Source organism: Juglans regia, chromosome 6, assembly GCF_001411555.2.
Source record: "Juglans regia cultivar Chandler chromosome 6, Walnut 2.0, whole genome shotgun sequence".
Lineage (NCBI taxonomy): Eukaryota > Viridiplantae > Streptophyta > Magnoliopsida > Fagales > Juglandaceae > Juglans > Juglans regia.
Window position 1 is genome coordinate 8,326,325 of NC_049906.1, and position 22,893 is coordinate 8,349,217.

The following is a 22,893-nucleotide window of genomic DNA, read 5'->3' on the forward strand; positions in this document are numbered from 1 at the left end:
AGCTGGTCTAGTTTTGATTTGAATATTTAGAACACCAGTTCGAACCTAGTCAGACTGGTAGATATATACATATAAATATATATATATTATTTTTTTATATTATATATAATATATTTTGTATATTATATTATATATATTATATGTTAATTGCTAATTAATATGACATGAAATTTTAATCTTATTATTCATGTGTATTAATCTTATAACATAAAATTAATCTTATAAATTTTAATATAACATTTTATTATGATATAACATGAATTAGTCTTATAATTTTTAATATAACATTTGAATTTTGATATAACATATAAATTTTAATTTTATAACTTTTTAGCCATAAATTATAAAATGAGGGATATGAGTCGATCACTTGCTACAGTTTTGTTTGAGTGTGATTTTGTTTACCCGTAAAACTAGAAAAAGAGGATCGAACTGGACCGAAATAGAAAAAATCGAAAGTTTCAGTTTCGGTGGTTAATTTGTCTTGTGTCGTTTCTTAAATTTTCAAAAGTGGTGTATACCGGTTTGATTCTATAAAATATCCAAAACGAGACCAAATAGGACCAGTTACACCCCTAACAAATATCACTAAGGAACCCAGGCCCTTTTACTCATCCATCATTTAAACACACATTTTCAATGTATGCGCCATGGCCTCCCCTATATTATCATGCACACACTTTGGTTCTTTTCGTCATACTGCAAGTAAAAGTTGCGCGTGGGAGTTTGTTACAAGCGACGCCTGGCTTCGTGTCCCCGTCCTTGATCACGACGTTCTCTAGCCTCCACCAGCAAGAGGTAATGACTATGGTACGAGAGCATTATCGTCCCTTCCAAGCCTGTCGATGCCCAGTGTCAAAATAATGGACGTCACTCCGTCATTGCACACTTCTAAGTGACCAATGGAGCTCCATTGAGATAACATCTCAACTCGACTTGCAATCATGACACACACACACATGTACACATTCCCCAATAAAAATATCTACATCCTTTTTGTAAAAAGTTAACAGAAATCTCAGATATAATATTTTGAGGAAATCTAAGTAAAAGTTCTTTCATAGGAAAAATTATGGAAAATACATAAACAGATCTTTATAGGAATGACACGAGTAAGATCGCATGCATATAAAAAAAATGGTATAAGGCATTCCTAATTAATGAGGACTCTCCTTATAATATATGTAGGGCTTGCATACTACACCATCATTCTCTCATTTTGTAAGTATCGGCATGACAAATACTTATATGTTCATAAGCCTTTCCCAAGTCTAGTCATCATTGAGATATTGAAATCCCGATGGTATCCTTCTAACGTCCAAGTGCATGCTTGAGCTCTGATCTCTAGGAAGTTAGGGCCCACAGAAATAGAGAAGGGGAGAGAGAGAGAGAGAGAGTGTGTGTGTGTGTGTGTGTGTGTGTGTGTCTTTGTGTGTGTGTGTATGAGTGAGTAAGCCTGAGAGAGTTCATAGTTTGTGAAGATGACATCAGGTAAGGAGAACAGAAAGAGAGAGAAATCTCTCGCGAGTTCTCTATAGCTAGTCACAAGACTGGTCCATTGGTTGGCGGCTCCTTAGTTGTACAGATATACGTTGGATTGGGACAATGGCATACTTCTGAAATGATTTGCTCTGCCAGAGTTCAAAAGCCCGACCAATGAATGATAGATTCTTCTAATAGGGTTGGCTTCCCAAATTGCAGAGGATGAATGTTATCAACATTGTGATAAAGTCACTGATTGTGGTTGGACGAATAGTGAATCCATGACTCTTTCATTGTGAGGTCAGCATTGGGAAGGCTTCTAGTTGAGATGTCAGTTTCTTAGTACTTCCATCCTATTTTTTGGCACTCCACTTCTCTGGGCGCTCGACTAACCTTGCACCATGTTGTTTGTTGCTCGCCCTAAAATGTGTTTGTGCTACATATTGCTCGTCTGCGTCTTTGTTCACACAAAAAGCCGCATTGCCTTTGTACCATTGCTCGCCTACACCATTTCTTGCCAGATGACGTGCTAACCATTTCAGTCCCACCTAAGCCTTTCCTTACACTATCTTTCCTAACCTGAACCCTTTCCCACCCAAGGTCGTGCTTACATCAAGCTTGCTTGCTAGAGGTTTTGATCGTCTTGATCGTTCATTAGAGCTTTCCTTCACTCTTGAAATTTGTGTAGCCTTTACTCGGTCTCGCTTAGCCCATCAACAGTTAGTTTCTTCTTTTAAAGGGGGCGGTCCTCACATCCTCACACCCGTACATGTTTTTCTCCAATTTTTCACCCTTGGTGTTGTAGCTTCCGGTTATTTGTTGCACTACCAGGTACGAGTCCCTATGAACCAATACCTCAATCGCCTTCATCGAGTGGATAATCAGCAAACCTGCCAGCATTGCCTCATACTTCAATCTTTTCGTTACTGATTACTCTAAACGATAGTTTGACCACATAGTTCATCTCTTGGCTATCATCGGTGAGCAAAATACACGTCCACTTACAGCTTTTGACATGATGGGCCATCTGCAAAAATCTTCAAAGGCTTCAATACTAGCTGTATTGTCTCTTTGCTTGGGAAATCGTTGAATTCTACAACAAAGTCGGTGAGGTTTTCCCCTTCACAATATTCTTCAACTGGTACTCCATGTCAAACTCACTTAGCTCTATTGTCCAATTAACAAGGTAGTGGGAAGTATCTAGCCAGTGCAATGCCTTTTTAATCGAGTTTCTAGAGTCTTCTTACTGCCACTACTAGCACGAACACCAAAAGCTCAACTTTCAAATACTGTGCCTCCACTCCCCTAAGCGTCATGCTCACAAAGTATATTCATTTTTGTTTTCCCCTTCCTCTCGAATCAATGCAATGCTTAGTGCTTATAGCAACACCAATAGGTACAAACTCAAGGTTTTCCCAACCAATGTCTGGCTAAATAGGGGTGGGCACGCAAGTATTCCTTCACGTTTCATTGCAACTCTTGTCTCATTCTTGTGCTTTCCTCAAGACACAAAAGAAGGAAAGGCATCTATCAATTCAGAGCGCCACCCTTCCAATCAAACATTGCACTTCAGGGAGTGTCTTGGACGCCCACCTGACTCGAAGCTAAAAGAGAACATATGTAGGTTTAACTTCAAGCAAACACATCTTAGTGGTCATCTAAAAATAGATTATCTCTTCCTTGATCGTTGTCGCCATTCTTGTCCCAATCTTCACAGTTCTATCTAGTCGAATAACATTTAGGACTACCAACTCCAAATGTTCTCCACCTCTGCTTGTTTTAATGTCCACTCATTCCAGATTTCTATAGTGTGGTCGATTACCCCTATTGGCAATGATAATTCTTTCTGCAAGCTTGCGCATATTTCCGTTGTCATTACTTCTTCTTTCCTTCCCCTAAGGGAACTCGTGTAGCACTCCCTCATCAAGATTTGTACTCTATGTACTTCTCCCATTTTATCTTTTTGTTAAAAACTTCATCATTAGATGTATGTTGATGTGACAACTTTCATCTTGTTCAGTGTTGGTAGCCCAATTATAGTGTTAAAGGAGAAGGATCATATGACTATTTAGAAATATGTTATAATAGTTATCGTGAAAAGGCTTTGCCCTTGCAAATACCAAAAGATTCATTGACCCCACTAGCTACGTTGTTTTTCCTAGCGAACATTTTAAGTAGAATTGGGGTCATTCTAAGTCCTCGTCAACGCCCATTTTCTTAAAGGCTTCCTAGTACAAAATGTCCATTATCCACTAGGATCTTTTTAGTTGTGTAATTCGCAACTAGTATATCACTACCATTACATCATCGTTAGGGTATTAGGCTCTAGCATAAGCTTACTCATCAAAACTTATCATCTACCCGCTTTTCTTCTCCATTTTTGTAGTTTCCTCACTGCATAAGCTTCTTCGTATATTGCTTTTGTAGTATAGGTATTTCTCTCCTTCGAGGAATCAACCACATTAGAACCTTATGAGATTGTGTTTATCTTGCCATAAGTGGCGTGCTAGGCTTGTGGAGATTTCTTTCTAGGCAAAGCCCAATCTTGCTTTTTGTCAGCTTGCTTACCCATCCTCTTTGGATTCCCTCCTTGCTATGTCTCATTTCCTATTGTCCAACCCTTCATCTTTCCTCTCTTTTTACAATTAGGGGACATTCCATCACAAAGGGCTACAACTCTCCATTTCTGCTATTTAGGACTTTAACCCATAACACTCTGCTATGCTTGGCTTTGCAAATAATGATATGGGCAAAACTTAGCTCTTCTTATCGGTTCATGAATTTCTAACCTTCATTGTGGGTACCAAAGTATTTTTGCCTCACTTGGGTAGTAAGTACTATGTGCAGTAAGACTTTTTATAGATTGGATTTGTCCTCCCTTTTCCTTTTTTCCCCTCTTGTCACTCTGTCATACACCTCATCTCCCCTTCTTTTTATCCTAAGTTGATGCTCCTTTCTTTTTTAAGAAATGATATATATAAACTCCAAATGTACAAGTCTCGCACAAGCCTTTTATAAAAAAGTGGACCCTACCATGGAAAAGTATGAAAAACTCACTTTTTTTTAATGGGACCCACATTTTAAAAAAAAAAGTCTTGTATAAGACTTATACATTTGGGACTTGTACAGAGCATTACTCTTCCTTTTTGTCAGTCACCTCAACTTCTTTCTTCCACCCTAAAGGTAATAAGACTTTACTAAATTTATTATTATTTATGTGAATCCTTTGAAAAGTATAGTGTAATGACCTGACTCAATAATTATAATGATAATTTTGTCAGGCCTAGATTACAAGTGATGGGCTATATTGGAAAGTCCAATTACAATTAATAGTTTTGTTGGATCCAATAATTATTTTACAAGTCCAAAAAATATTATTGGATAAATTGGGCTCAATTTTGAAATTTAAGATCAGTCGTTAGGCTTATTAGGTGACTTAGCCTATAATATTTAGACAAGCCCTAAAATTTAGTTGGACCCAAAGACCCATGAAAAGGGCCAAGCCCATTTACTTGGCATCCCTAACCTGTGTATTTATAAGCTCCATGCATGTATCACACATATCTCTCGAGTGATTCCTTAGTTGGAAGGGTTTCCTATTTGTAACCGACTTACACCTGCATCTCTCGGTTTTGACTAAGTTGATTTCCTTTTTGTAACCATCAGACTCACACGAATAAAAACCTACACGACTTCTATATATACCCATGTAGCCATGCACATGTCGTCACCTTCCCCATAATATAGGATTGTCGCACTACCTCCTCACACATAGCATAAATTTCTCAGCCCCTCAAAGCGGTTTTAGCAACACATGCAAGAAATACCCATCACAGTCAAGATCACATGGAGCAACCCAACATGCAAAACCTAGCTCCTCCACATCCCCTCCATACCCTCCTATCTGTTCTACCAATTTTGCATCGCACAAAGTAGCAATTGAAGGAAACAACACACTGAGCAAGCCTTCCACGTCAAGTTTCCACCACCACAACACCTAGCCACCACCACTCCAGCCCTTCTTGCGATTCCTCCAACTGTGAGCCCCCACGGTAGCAACCCAGTGTAAGACCAGGGTAGCACTTCAACCCAACCAGCACTTACGCTGTCGACGATGGAAACTCCATGCCTAGCATGCCATACACGAAAAATGAAAAAAGGTTGTGACCACCCCACATCCCAACAAAGGAACAAGTCATACGGTTGATACAGTTTATGCACGTCCAAGCAGCCCCTCGTGTCAAGCACAACTCCTTTACAGGCTGCCAACCACCATGAGCATTTCATCGTTCATCCCTCGACACCACTACCTTAGGTCGACGCCATGCAACCAACGTGAGCCTCACCTTGCACCAGTAGTCGGAAGACCATCGTCACATTTCTCCTTTCGAGATCCACCATTGCCCGGCCACCGGAAATGGCCAACCGTAGTGCCTTGTTCCTATACACCCGAAACAGGGTATTTTTACATGGAAACCAACCGCTACTACATCTTCGGAAGCCACCATCCGTTGCCTCCACCTGCACAGAAAGTATCGCCGGGCACTTCACACTACCCCAAGATCCATCATCGCCCTTTGTACCTTCTCCCACGGTAAGTCTTAAGCTAGCCCCTATCACATGACTATTGTTTTCTCTAGAAAATTTTGTGTCTCGTTTAAATGGATAGTCAGACTTGCTTTTGTCTCGGGGGATCTGGCCAGACAAGTTTGGGAACTTGCTAGTATAGCTTCTGGTATTTCATGTATGCAAACTTCCACTTGGTGGGCACGTGTTTCGTCTTGGTTTACTTGTGCTAAAAAGTCGTCTCTTAAAGGGATTTTAGTGGGTATGGTGCCTTGTTTGATTACTTAGAAACTTTGGCATAGCAAGTGTAAGGTTAGAATGGAGGGACAATTTCAGAATACTCAAAGTCTTTGGTTTGCCATTAAATTATGGCTTAGGAGATTGGCAGTGGCATTAAAACGGTAGGGAAGTTGTCCCTCACTGAGGAGAAATTTCTTTCATCTCTAGATATTCAGGTTGAGCAGGTTTCTGTTAGGCGTCATAGACTGGTGGCTTGGCAGAAACCACTTGTGGGATGGATTAAATTAAATTGTGATGGTAGTTGTCGGAGTAATCCGGGGAGTAGTGGGGGAGGTGGTGTGATCCAGGATGAGCTAGGGAGAGTTAAGGAGGCTTTTTCGACCTATTTTGGGATTTTTACTAATAATGAAGTTGAATTGAGGATTGTTAGAAAATGTATTACTCTTTGCAAAAAGCTTGATTGTGTAAACATTGTTATTGACAGTGATTCCAAGTTGGTGGTGGATTGGCTCAGAGGTGGTAAGTGTACTAGTTGGTATTTATGAGATTTTTGGGAGGAGCTACAAAAAGATCTTGAGGGGCTTAATGTTTTGGTTTTACATCAATTTTGTGAGGGTAATCAAGTTGTAGATTTTATGGTCCGTCAGGGAGAGAATGGGCAAGATGTTTGTTATAAGGATGATTGGGATTTGCCACATCATTGAAGGGTATTGTTCGGATTGATAAACAAGGTTTACCACATTTTCGGTTTTAGCTTTGTCTATTTTATTGGTCTTTTGGTTTTGGTTTTATTGTTTTGTATGAACTAACTTTGTTTTGCAGGTTGTTTATGTTTATTTATGCTTTGTAGTGGTCATTTTGGAATAGATTGTATTATGGTTTTATGGTTATTAATTCTTTTGATGTTTAGGTTTGGGTTTTATGATTATTTATAGCCCCCAGGTATCGAGTTTTTGTAACCACAGTTTTCCTCCACCACAAGTGAGGGCAATCAATAAATTTGGGGTACCGTCCTCTTCTTAAAAAAAAATCACCTTAATGTCCTTAGTTGTGAGATATGGCAAATGATTTTAGGCAGACTTGGGTTTTTCACATGTGTTTTTCTATTAAGTTCAGCTATTCTTAAGTTTAGTTTGTGTTTTTACAATGGGCTTGAATCTTGTGTTGGGCTCGATTTAACTATTATCGAAATTTTATTAAGTTGGGCTTGGTTTCCTTTTGTTTAGCACATAAACTCTATTTTATAGATACTTTTTTTTTCCCTACAAAAAATAATTATGGAATTTAAACTATATTATTTATTATTAATTTTACAATTAGATTTCATTAGTAAATAGTAAGGGTTTAATCTTTTATTTTAAACACTTGAAGAATATTGTATGAAATGAATTTTTGAATTTGATATATTCATGCTATTAAAATTGTGAATTTAAAATAAAGAAAAAGTTAAAAATATTTCAATGATATTAGTATTTATTAGATTTCTTGTAAAATTGAATAATTATGTTAATTATAGGAAAGCAAACCTATTTTAAGAATTGAGGTTTCACGACTTATTTTAATAGAATTGAATATAGCCCAAGTATTCTACTAAATCATAATTTGAAAGTGAAAATATGATATTAGAAGTTAAGTAATTTAAAATATCAGCATTCATTGATTTTCATATTAAACAGAATATTTATTTGATTATTTCTACAATATGAATTTAATTAAATGGGATATTAGGACATGTTTTCCTAGACAAATTTAATGACATTTAATACCACGTATAAGTAATGAACTACGAAGTGAGGTTCAAGAAGCAGAACAGTAAGGTAAGTAGCTTGATCATAAATTAGGAGTAACTCATTAATTAGTCAGATAGATTATTATTAAAGCCAATTATTGAAAGCCAGTGTTTATGTATCTCAAATGTCATTATATATACAAGCATGTCATTCATCATTACATATGATCATGTTAATTTTCCTCATCATGTTTAAATTCAAAATTTTACAATTATTTATATTAGTATATATGTCATGCATCTTATGTCGCATAAGACACGTAAGCTTTCTTAAGTTCAAATATAAGATAATATTAGATTAGTTTAATTAGATGGTTATTCAGATGCATGGTACAAATGCAGTTTCAGGGTAGATGTACAAGTCACGAACTCAAGTGTGGTCCACCATAATATGCCAGAATACTACTCAGCGGCTCTCTTTACAGCCCCGGGATGTGGGGCCAGTGTAGAACCTCGCACATATGGTTAAGTGCGTTTGCCAATCAAATCAATCATACAAATCAAATAAGTCAGAATAGTCAGTTAATTCAGATAAATCAAGTCATGTCATGCATAGCATAAGCATCAATATGATCAGTCGTGGTTTTAAGCTCTCAACATAAAAAATTTCATGAAAATCCTTATGTTTATTATGTTTACGTTGTGATGCATTTCTTATTGAATTTTCAATTTATTTTAGTTTTATTTCATGTTTTTAACCACCAAGGTGAGGATGATGATCAATACGAGCATGTGGGCTAGATTTAGATGGAGCAGTTTGATTTAATTCTAGACTTCAATTATTTACTTAGATTGATTTAATAAATTATGAAATCTCTTGCCTGACTATATGTACGTAAGCACGTGACATCCCTAATCCTAAGAAATGGAATGGGTGTTACATATAGCTAATTTAATAACTATTACAATATCAATCTTCAATATATATCTTTTGATTTAAAATTTTAAGATTTAGATGAAGAAAATCTAGAAGTTATATTACATATTTAATATGGAACCTCTTATAAAAAGTGACAACTTTTTAAGAAAATTAATTAGGGCTGAGCAAAACTTAAAAAATTCGACTATGAATCTAGCTCCGTTCCAACTCCGACAAACAGAGTCAAAGTTGAATTTTTTAGAATTTTTCAGTCAGAATCGGAGTCGAAGGTATCTCTGGACCAACTCTGACTCCGATTTGATCCTACTCTAACTTTATGCTCTTATTCTTGGAGTGGCCACCTTCGACCTCGATCATCATGTATTTCAACTCTGACTCTGACTAGAGTCAAAGTGTGATTGGGCTAAGGCCCAATTCCAAATCCCTAGACCCACTTCCAAAGGCTCAACACCCAATTTTGAATCGCTACATCCACTTCCGATGGCCCAAGGCCCATTATGATACTTGGGCTTCTGAAATACTATAAAAAAAAACTAACACTGTAGTGGGCTTCCAATTTCTATAAAATGCTATTAAAAACAATTAAAAAAATTTAAATACAATGATTAAATTACATACACTACAAAATCAAAAAGAAGTAAATGCACAATGACAAACACAATATAAATAAGAAATATAAAGGAGCCCTCGAACAACCATCACAATCACAACCAAATATTAATTAAATAACCAAAATTCACAACCAATGTACATTGTACAATGTAATAATGTATCGGAATAAAACAAACTACAAATTAGTAATTATAAACAAAGCTTTTTTGCGAATGGTATTTCATTTCTCACCACTAAAGGGGGTTCTCCATCCCACAGTGCGTCCGTCTCAATCATCCGTAATTATGCTAGGGTTCACAATTAGGTCTACAAAATCATAAAAATTATAAGTTAATTAATTAAAACATTAAAAATATTTAAATAATAATTGAAAATCATATAAAGTTATCCAATTCAAGTGTATAACTCTCAGCATCAACGGTATCTAATCTAATTAGAGCTGAAAGTCAGCCGGTCTGGACCAAGAAAACTGACCGGACCAACCCGGACTAGACCGAAAAAGTCTTGGCCGGTTTCGGTCCTAAGAAACTAAGGGTTTCGGTCTTCGGTCCTGTCCTGGATTGGAGGTTTTCGGACCGGACCGACTGAAAATATAAATTAATTTTTAATTTTTTTATATATTTTTTATATAAGAATTGTATAATAAATTATATAATTTTCATCTAACTTACCCCATGTACAATATAAAATTTTAAATATGTAGTTACAAATTTACAAATTAATATTCTATTAATTGTATATTACCAATTAACCTATCATCAATTCATCATTAAGTAATTACTAACATCTACATCTATTGAAAGTTATTAGATAACTTTTTTTTAAGATATCTAAGTTGTAAGTAAATATAAAGCAATTAAAAATAACTAATGTAAATTGTAATTAACTAATGTATGACATGAATATCAATTAACTAGCCTATCACTAATTCACACCATTAACAAATTACTAACATCTACATCTATAACCTAAGTTGCAAGTAAACATAAAGCATGTATGGATGTATGGATAATTAAATTATCTTTGCTTATTGCTTCATATACAAAATGTAAAAAGTTGTATATAACTCATTATGCATTAATTTAGAACTATCATAAATTATAATACATTGAGATACTCTAAGTTAATAACAAAGTAACAATTAACATCATCAATATAATTATAACTAAACTAATTCACTATAACTATAATTATAAATTTATAACTAAATCAATGTAAATCTATAACTATAAGTCTATATATGGTATTAATATCACTATGACTAATGAGTATTAGTAATGACTATATCGCTATGACTTTATGAGTCTATGACCATATATTACTATTAGTATAGTATAGTCCATAATTTAGTATCAATGTATTATTATATAATATATTGTATGGATGTATCACTACAAAAAAAGACAGAATTGCCGGCGTTTATATTACCGGCGGTTGTTTATGCGCCGGTAAAAATATAATATTGCCGGCGCTTATTGTTTACGCCGGTAAATAATTGAAGTTCCCGGCGTTTATATTTTTACGCCGGTAATAATATATAGCTTTGGCGGCGTTTACAAAAACGTCGAAAATATATCAATTTTACGCCGGTAAATTAGTGGTTTCCCGGCATTTATATTTTTACGCCGGTAATAATATAGCTTTGGCGGCATTTAAAAAAACGCCGAAAAGTGATCAAACTTACGCCGGTAAATTATTTAGTTTTCTGGCTTTTATATTGTTACGTCAGAAATAATATATAGCTTTTTCGGTGTTTAACAAAACGCCGACAATTGATCAATTTTACGCCGGTAAATTATTAAGTTTTTCGGCGTTTATATTATTTAAAAAAAGGCCTACAATTGATCAATTTTACGCTGGTAATAATATATAGCTTTGACGGGATTTAAAAATATTCCAACAATTGATCAACAGACTTCAATAATAATTTTTCTTTATAAATCACTGATTGATCGTTCAAAGAATGGGTCATGAACCAAACTAGTAAAAGATATCTTACTAAGAATCACAACTTCCAAAAAGAGTAGTAAAATTTTTTATCAACAAAAATAAAAGAGTAGTAAAATTAATGCATAATCCACCACTTCACCTAACACTTTGAGTTCAAAATTTTTACAATCTGTTTCAATTCCAACTTAGCAAAATGGAGCAAACGTCGATATATAACATAACCATAAATATTACCTCAATTAAGGAAAGTTAAAAATATCATTAAACTAAAATATTAATATAATTTGCGATTCTTCACTTATAATCCCATCAATCATCGTCCTCGTCGTTCTCTTCCTCTTCTTCATCTTCCTCTTCTTCATCTTCCTCTTCTTCATTCCCTTCTTCTTCTTCTTCATCTTTCTCTTCCTCTTCATTCTCTATTTGATTTTGTCCTGCAGTCTGAAAATAAATTCAAATGAAGGTCGAAAAATTCTAATTTGTGGTTTATTGATATCAACTAAACATATGTGGGGTGCTCACCTGTGCATGCACAAATGTGTTTACTAAGTTCCGCAATTCAGTTAATTCGTTTCGCATTTTATCAAGCTCTTCCTTTAATGCACCATCTTCTTGCGTAGAAGTTGGTAGTGAATGTTGACAAGTTTGCCTTTTAGGAGTTGGCCCAAACCCCAAACCGCGCACACGTCCAGGCCGTTCTGGGCCCATAACTTTAGAATAAATATCATCTGATGCCCAAGTCATGGTTCCTCCAGACCCCATTTCTATCGAAGTTGTGTCTTGTGTTAAAAGTTCCTCCATCTCAACCTGTAATAGATGATAAAAAAATACACATTTTTCATCTTATAAATCCATTAAAATTAAAAAGTAATAAATTTGAAAATAAATATACCACTTTCTTCCTCGTCTCATCATTGTAGTGGGTGCCATCCTTTCTCTTATGGGTCGTAACAAATAATTGGGCTCGATTTGGCAACGTCCCAGTTGATTTTTGCTGCATCCAATATTCTAGATTAAACACAGATATCGAAAACAAAAAACTAACAAATATTCAACAGTAAATAAATACTAATAAATAAATACCGCATCATGGGCATATCTTGCATAACTTTTCGATCCTCCGCTGTGAACAACCAGCTGCTTCTTGCGACACTCCTTATTTTTATTACATTTTGACTACAACATCACAAAGATTATGAAAATTATGATTAAAATAACTAGTTGGTTAACTTTCTAAATCAATAAGAAAAATGTGCGCATTGTTACCTTATATTCTGGATCGAACCAAAGATTGGCCAACTCCGCTAGTTGCGATAAGTCCACCATATCGGGACTTGCCCTTGCCACAACTTGTGCTGCAGAGGTGTCTTTTTCATGAAGTAACTTTTTCTTCAATTCGTGCTTGTAGTCTTTCCATTTCTTCCCCAGGTCCTTCAGTATCCATTTTTTGAATGCATCCAATTTGTCATCAGGAACTTTAAATTTGCCCTACAGTCAAAATAAATTTATACAAGTATATGTCTTGATTTCTAACAAAATTTTCAAAATATACCTATTTAATTAATAATAATGGTTTAATACAAGTTACATACCATTATAAGACCCCACGCTTCCTCCTTTATGGTACTAGCAGCGGCGTTTATGGTAACGCCACTATTGGAATTAGTGCTGGCGTTTAATTAAATGCCGTTAATTTATTCAATGTGTCGCAAATGTACTATTAGTGGCGTTTAAATAAATGCCACCAATTTATATGATGTGTCGGCACTATACTAGCAGTGGCGTTTATTGTAATGCCGCTATTTGTATTCATAGCGGCGTTTATTTAAACGCCGTTAATTTTTTCAATGTGTCGCTAACGTACTATTGGTGGCGTTTCAATAAACGCCGCCAATATATATGATGCGCCGGCAACTTACTAGCAACGGCGTTTATTGTAATGCCGCTATTTTATGCAATGGGATGGCAACGAACTAATGGCGGCGTATTGATAAACGCCGTTAATTAAGTAAAGCTGGCGGCGTTTAAATAAATGCCGCTAAACTGTATACAAACGCCACTAATGAATTTTTCAATTACCGGCATTTGAAAAAACGCCGGAAATGGACAAATACCGACGACCCACTACCGGCGGTTGATTACGCCGGTAAAAAACCGCCGCTAATTAATTAGCGGCGTTTTTTGAGATAGTTGCCGGCACATATCGAACGCCGGCAATTTTGTCTTTTTTTGTAGTGTATGGATAATTAAATTATCTATGCTTATTGTTTCATATACAAAATATAAAAAGTTGTATATAACTCATTATGCATTAACTTAAAACTATCATAATTATAATACATTGACATACTCTAAGTTAATAATAAAGTAACAATTAACATCATCAATATAATTATAACTAAACTAAATCACTATAACTATAATTATAAATTTATAACTAAATCAATGTAAGTCTATAACTATAAGTCTATATATAGTATTAATATCACTATGACTAATGAGTATTAGTAATGACTATATCATTATGACTTTATAAGTCTATGACCATATATTACTATTAGTATAGTATAGTCCATAATTTAGTATCAATGTATTATTATATAATATATAATCTATAACATATATATTAGTAGCATCATTATATCATTATAATATATATATATATATATATATATACTATATGTAGTAGTAACACTATTAGAGTATCATATATAGTATTATCATTAATTATTTTTTCAATGAGTTAAAAGAATAACCAACATTAAATAGTTTACTTAATTTTACTAATTTAAATAATTTTTTTACTTAATTTATGTGCTAAAAGGATAAAAGAATCATTTTATCTTCCATATCATTTTTCCATTTATCTACTCATGATGAAGAAGGGCCTCGATTAAATTAGTTTTAAATTTAAGTTGGTTTTGAATTAGTTTTATTATATTTATACGCTTATTTATCTATTTTAGTCAGTTATTTTAATTTAAAGTGTTTAATCTCTAGCATTGAATCTAGATTAAAAATCCTAGATGATGAAGGGTCTAGATTAAATATAAAACCCTAGATCCCTCATTTTCCCTTATTCCCTCTCTCTCTCTTCTCCCCTCCAGTCGCAGCCCCTCCTCTGCGATTTCCCTCTCCCTCTCTTTCCCCTCCAGCCGCACCGCCGCATCCCAGACCACCGCGAGAGCCCCTCATCGCCGATGGCATCATCAGCTCCTCCTCGCTGGCCATATCTCCTTCCCCAGATCCCGACACATCCCCCTCTCTCCCTCGCACTCACTTTCTAGCGGCTTCCCCACGTTACCACCGCATCCCAGACCATGAGAGCTGCTAGTCGCCGACGGCATCATCTCAGCTCTCTCTCGCCGCTCATCCCCATGTCACCGCCGCATCCCAAACTTACAATATATCTGTGTATTTTTTCTTTGATGTGAGAAATATTGTATTTTTTTTAACTAATTTACAATATCTGTGCTAAACATCAAACGACGACATTTTGTTTTTGTGATTTATTTGATTGATAATTCATTGTGGGGTTCCTAAACTGCTTCCTGAAAGCTAAAATTGCATCATAATGTTGAAATGTCTAGATGTTTTGCACTTGGGATCTGATTTCATTTTATTGATTTCTAGAAGGCATGGACCGAATGGGATCAACAGACCATTCGATCCCGAATGGGACCAGAATGAACCGATTCTTGTGTATTTTTGTCTGATCCCGGGTGGAAAAAGTATGGACCGAATTGGTCTGGTCCGGTCCATAAAACCACCTCAAGACCAACCGGATCGGACCGAATTTACCCCTAAGTCTAATGGGCATTTCACTTAACCAGTTCTGTATGCAAATCAGAGCCTCCACGGTTGTCGGTGTCAATGAACTCCGATAAGCATCCAACACTTGACCTCCGGTGGTAAACACCTACTTAAAGGCAATCGTAGTGACATGAATGATTAGCTCATCTAGGGCTATTCGAGAAAGGATTGAAAACTTGGCGGAATGAACCTTCCACCAAGTTAATAAATGAAATGCATCACCAGGTGCATTGACATCTTTCGTAAAATAACGCTTGATCTCAGCCCTACACAGCATAATATTCCTCGATACATGGTTTTGATGATACTGCCACATCAAAATAGATGAACTATATGCATATGTGTCATCTAAGGAAAATGTTGAGCTAGTCGAGTGTGAGGAGCTACCACGTACGGTTGAAAACTGACTATTGTTGTTGTAGTGGGTATATAAGTCATCAATATCACTTTTCAGCTCTCTAATAAACTCTGCAACCTTCTCTTCCTCAAGGACGTCCCTAATCCAAAATTCTATAATGACCAATTTATATCGGGGTTCAAGGATCGCAGTCACAAATAATAATCTATTTATCTTCTCAACATTCCCTCAATATTTATCATATTTAGATTTCATCCTCGTAGACATAGCAAATAATAATCACACAATGTCAACACAACTCTGTTGCAAGTGGTTATGAAGCCTTAAGAGCTCGTCTAAGTACAAGTTTGTAGTAGTATATTTGCATCAAGATATCCGCATAGTTATGTCATAAAACAGTTTAAAAAATTCAACAAAATACCTCACATTGGCTAATCAATTATGTACAGCGCACCGAGCCCCCTTCTCCCCCCTACTGACTCTAGCAAAGAATACCTCAGGCCCCAGTCCTCAACCTCCATCCGCTCGAACGCTCTTTTATACTTCTGTACCACATCCAACATCAGGTATGTAGAGTTCTATTGAGTCGGAACGTCCAAGTACAACATATTAGAACATGAGATCTCAAGTTGTTCAGTTATTACCTTAAACTTATCAAGCCTTTTGGGTAAAGCTTTCATATATCTCACAAGGTTGCGGATTTTGGTAATGGAATCATTAACCTCTTTCAACCTCTTAGCAACTATGAAGTTGATGATATGAGCACAACATCGAACATGGATAAACTCGTGCTCACGAATGATATCTTTTTTTACCGTCATATTCTGCCTGAACCAATCAATTGTATTGTCATTGGCACTGGCATTGTCAACTATGATACAAAACACTTTTCTAATTCTCCAATCCTTTATATAATCATTCATCTCCGCCTCAATGGATGAACCCTTGTGATCAACAATTTTTTTGAAGTCAATAATCTGTTTCTGCAACGTCCATTCACTGCCAATAAAGTGGGCTGTGATACACATGTATCTGATATTCTGTATGGACGTCCATGTCTCAGTCGTAAATGACACTCTCTGGCCAATGGTAATAAAAATCTCCTTCATCTCCGCCTTCTCCTTCGCATACATCTTCAAACAATCTCGTATCACTATATACCGTGAAGGCATGAGAAATCATATCTCAAGAGTGTGAACAAATTTACGGAAGCCTTTTTTGTCAATTATGGTATAAGGCATCTCATCACAAATGATCATCTATACAAACAATTCTATCTAGTGGTGGGCAGCGGGGCCTCGTACCCCGCTGCACTACCCCATTCGCCCCGCCCCCACCCATGCGGGGCTGGGGTTCCGTCTCGCTCATGTGGGGTGCGAGGGGTCCGCCTGCACCACTAGAGGCCAACAGAGGCCGGGGGACGGAAGGGGCTAAGCCCCGATTCGCTCTCCCAACCGGCATAATTATATATAAAATTTAAATTTAAATTATATATATATTAAAAAAAACCCATAAGTAAGTAAAACAACGCTGTTTCAACTTAAGTTAGGTCCCCCCCCCTCCCACGTCATCTCAAACTCCTCTCTCTCTCTGTCTCTCACTCTCAGACTCACTCTCTCACGTTCTCTCAGTCTCTCTCTCTGGCACGATTGCACGAGCACCACTGTCGTTTGAACTTTGTAACTTCGATGTGCCAAATTCCAAAGGTAAGACTTCCGAACCTAGATTTTTTTTTTTTTTTTGAGTTTTGGATTGGAGATTGGAGGAAGGATGGGTTGAATCAGAGATGGAAGATAAGAATGATTGTGAATTTGTGTGCTGTGGATTCTGATTTGTACATGCGTTTGAAATTGATGTCGCTCACTGTGTTTGAATATATATATATATATATATTTTTTGTAGTTTGTAGTTTGTAGTTTTTGGGTCTTCGGATTTGGAACCCTAAATTAATTTAGGGTTCCAATCCGAAACTCTAAATTGATTTAGGAGTTTCAAGTAAAACCTCTGAAATTTCAATTTAGGGGTTTCAATTGAAAAAAAACATGTACTGTATATATATATATATATATATATATTATATATATAAAGATACAACATGTTATATATTATGTTTTACTTCTCTGTTAAATGAAAATATTTTTGAATTATGGCCCATTTGTGGACTCTTGATAATTTCTTTTATGAAAATCCATTTGCATTAATGTAACACATTGGAAAGGACTAGAGACACTTACTATATATAAGAATCATATCGTTTTTGTTTTGGCATATTATATGATTTAATAGTACATGCATAATATTGCTGTTTGTAGCAGATTAATTAAAAAGTGTGGCAATACAATAGATCATCAAAATCTTTTTTTTAGCTTTTCAGCATCGTAAGAAAAATTTATGTGATAGGTGCGTTATGTAAACAAAGCTCTTCTATTTATATTATTTTTGCAAGTCCCAACAAAAATGAATATGATTATTAAAAGCAACCCTTTTAGTTTATGGTCTTATCAGCCATCTAAAATTTTAGTTTATCGTCACAAAAGGTGATAAAAAATAAAAATAAAAAAAATTCAGCCAGGATTTCTTTTAAAAAAAAAAACCGACAATGAGATGTATAAAGAAGGTGCGGTTTACATGTTTTTTCTTGACAGTGGCTAGATGGTCTTTGATTAACTTGTTGGCATGGTGAGTTTATCATCCAAAGCAATAAATATCATGGTCTATGGTTTCTGCCTAACCATGATTGAGGTATGGTTTACATGATGTTTTTTCTCATGCTGTCCCTAAATCATGTTATTTTCATACTACCTAACTATTGTTTTCATGCTAATTACCAAGTAAACTACGCAGTAAAACAAATTACAAAACAAAATAAAAACAAATAACCAACCAAATTATAAATGTTTCTATAGTCAATGCCAGCATGAGCATGCAAGGGTGACAGACAATAATATTGGTGCTGATCTATATATGGGGCTATAAGAAGCTGGTGGTAGCAAGGCAAAGGCATTGACCTACTTAAATAGATGATCAGTTGGCTGTATCATGCATTTTACCAACTTTTTCTTATTCATGCAACTAGGATATAATATATTGGTTTTTTCAATGATATAATACATTTTACAACATTTTTGTCCATAGAAACTACAAGAACCACCAAGAAAATGGTTCTTACAATAGCAAATTAAACAATTTCAAGAACCACCAAACGTGGAATAAATATTTAGTTAATACAGTAACAAATTTCCATTAGTTACAAGTTTTTTAATGATTTGAAATTTCATTTGGGTCATTCGAATCTTGAGAGTTGAGACTTGAAATAGTGTAAGTTGAAATCTTATGTTAAGGGAAATCTGCCAATCACATTTACTCTAGTATAATAGTTATAAACAGCCAATCAAATTTCAATACAGCTATATTTTTCAATATGGAAAACTTCAACTCTGATATGGCAACTTATTTGCAAATCAAATTTCAATATGCTTTGTAACGCTCCGTCCCCGAGGGTTCGGAGAGTTAATTCATATTACATGATAATCAACTCCAACATTGCTAATACTCTTCCAAAAGATTTAAATCAAATGTAAACACTTCAAATTTAATTAACCACACCTACTCGTATATAAAATCCTCAATACAATAACCCCAAAAAATTACCAACTTCTCTCCATGTCACTTATACTCACATTTCAGCAATATAATTATAAAAAATTACCAATACTCATTGAAAGCTTTATATTCTTAATCCACTATTCTTAAGTCATCTTACCCAATTTTTCATAATCCCGATCCTCAGCTGAAATATACAACAATCATCTGAAAATATTGGAGATAAGAGGGGGGTGAGTTATCAACAACTCACTAAGCAGAGAACATATACTAGTATGCAAACATGAGTATTTACAGATTTCAGAATGCAGAACAAAATATTTTATTTTCAGAATGCAGAGTCAGAACATGTTATAAAAATATCAGAGCGAAAGTTCAAAAATATTCTTATTCAAATTCTTTTGGCATAGCATAACTGACCACCATCGTACCAGAGCATCATATCGCATCAGAGGCTATGTTTAACCCCGTGGTAGGGTTGTGCAAACTCCAGTAGCTAACCGAGCAGAAACGGAATGTGAATCTTCCCCTTATCTATTCTCGAAGTCCCGAGTGTGCACAAGAGAAAGACCACCAGAAAACCACTTTGTTTCCAAAGTGAGTGCATCAGAAACAGAACAGTTGGTACCAACCCAAATAGAAGCCACTATTAGCACCCGTGGCAGGTCAAATAGGTCACCATCCACAAACTACATCCCGATTCAGAATGTCATGCCAAAAGTTTTCAGACATCACATCATATCAGAATACGGAACACCTTCAGAACAGAACAGAGTTTTCAAAAATCATATCATATCAGAGTATATAACATCTTCAGAACAGAACAGAGTTTTCAGAAATCACATCATATCAGAGTAAAGAACATCTTCAGAACATAACAGACTTTTCAGAAATCACAAAACATAATTTTATGCACAAACTTTCATATTCGCTCTCTTTTTCACAGTTTAGAAGCAAAATGCAAAATAGCTCATGTCTACACTAGTCATGCCAGAAAATACTTTATTCTTAAACAGAATCTCATGAGTAATGCAGAACAAATAACTGAGATAGTTCAAATATATTTTCATAACAAAACATGTTTATTTTCAAAAATCAACCTCAGTCCATTTTATTTTTATGCAAATCTAGCATAAGAACCCCGCTTACCTGGACAACTTAACTTTTCAGAATTTTCCTAAAAAATGTCGAGTCGACTATAAATCTTCACCTATAAAAATAATCACATAATTTCCGTAAGTTTCCAACCAATTACGGATCTCGATATTTAAGCATACGTTTCTTAAAAAACCTATTTTAATTCCTAAAAACTTAAAACCTTCATAATCCAAAAATATATCATCACTTCCTAGAATCACAAATATCCACCATAACCCACGTTAGACACAAAACACCAATATTTAAATCCGAAACAGCCAACAAATCTCGTAGTATAAACCAATCACACAAGCAACTCTATCATCCAATCCAACCGACCCCCTTACTCCTCGGACTCAGTCCGGCACAACCAACCAATTCATAGTAAATATGAGTTAGCGTGAAATACATTTAAATCTCAAAAGTTCTTTGAAAAAAATATTTACAATGCCATAATATAATTTTTGAAAGATCACAGAACTGTAAGAAGCAACAACGTAGCAACAAAACAATGTCAAATGCACTGTGGCCATGGGTCTCAAATACCTACTTTTGAACGGGTGCAAACAAAGACCCGAGATTGATAAGGTAGGGCCTAGGAATGTCGGTGAAACTAGTGGTGGTGGTGGTTGGCCGTGGGTGGCAGAGCAAAGGGTGGTTGAAGTGCAAAGATACCCAAAATGGAAATGGAGTTGGATGTGCTTCATCGGTGACGGATCGGAGCTGGGGTTGGGTCCATTGGGTTGCTAGGAGGTGGATGATGAAGTTGTGAAGAAATGGTGGTCGGAGGTGGCGCAACGGTGGCGCAGCGGCTCAAGGAGTGCCGCGACTTGGAGAAGCTCGTGGTGGCTAACGGCAGCGTGAGGAAGTCTGGAAATGGAAGGGTGGGGTCGCCGACCGGTAGGGAAGCTGATGGGAGGGGCGGTGTCGATCACCGCCGGCTCACGGCGGTGGGCTGAAGGAGGGGCAACGCATGGGAAGAGAGAGGGAGAGACGGGTCTCGTGCGGGAGAAGGAGAAGGAGAAGAAAGAAAAAGAAAAAGAATAGAAAAGAAAAATGAAGAAAGAGAAAGAGGAAAGAGAAAATGTAGGGAAAGAAATGAGGTCCAATCCTCACATATTGGGTCACAAAAATGATCAAACGGAAACAATTTTAAAATAGCAAGTGAAATAAAATAATTCAAACGTAGTGATTAAAATGAAAATAAATAATTAAATCCAACAAGAAGTTAATTTAATATGAAAAGAAAATTAAATGCATAACAATAATTAATATTAAGGAAACATGTCAAATTTAATTTTCACAAATTAAAAATTATAAAAATAAACCCACTAAAATCTAAAAATTTAAAACAAGATAATTAAATTTTAAATTAATAACAAATAATCCTTCAATTAAAAATACACTAAAAATACGGGGTGTTACATGCTTGGCCATTATACATGGTATTGAAATTGGGAGAAAATTTGTAAAAAATTTCACCCCAAAAATCAAGATTACACAATTGAGCAACAAAATTAGGTAGCCCTCAAACAACAAAATCAACCAGAGCATTAAATTGGATTTACAATGCAATGAAATTCCAAAATTTTAGAAATTCGAAATCATAAAAAATAAACCCCAAATGCGAATCAAACGAGGAGGTGGTAATATACTTGCAACGTCGCAAAGGCTGACAGGAAGTATTCTGCAGTGGTATGGGCTCGTCATGACGATAGGATGACGTCAAACGGTGCAGAACGACGTGTGGGAAGAGAGAAACAAAGAGAGAACATAGAAGTCACAAAAGAGTGAGGGGGAGAAGAAAATGACATCGTTCCACTTGAAATTGAACGACTTCATTTAGTTAGATTTTTTAAGGAAAAAACGTTTTACATTTGATTTTTTTTTTTTTAAAAAAAAGTCGGAGTAGGAATTCAGAGCTTGAATGCCTCCGAACTCCAACTCCAACTCTTACATACATTCTCGGAGGAACTCCAACTCTGACTATGAGTTTCGAATACTCTGACTCCGTCAAAGTTAGAATCAGAATCGAAGCGGAGGTTGGTCAAAGTCAGACCTAGCGAAAGATTTGCATAGCCCTATTCGATTCCAACGCCAACTCGGCCCTCTAATTCTGACTTCGACTCTTAATCCAATTCTGATATTGTACATATATTATAAAAATATGTATTTATCTATACATTTATCTATATACTAGTATAGTTATATGGTTATATAACTATAACTTATATAGTTAAATTCAATAATATACTAGTATGAGCTAAATATTATAAAATAATATATTTATACTATAATATAAATAGACTAATGATAGTTTAGTATATGTAAATATCATAGTATTACAACCATGCATAATCAAGTATAGAAATAAATTAGAAACTAGTATTTAAATAACTCTAGTATAATACATTAATAATACATATACTAATTTACTAAAGTATAATAACATGTAATTAGACA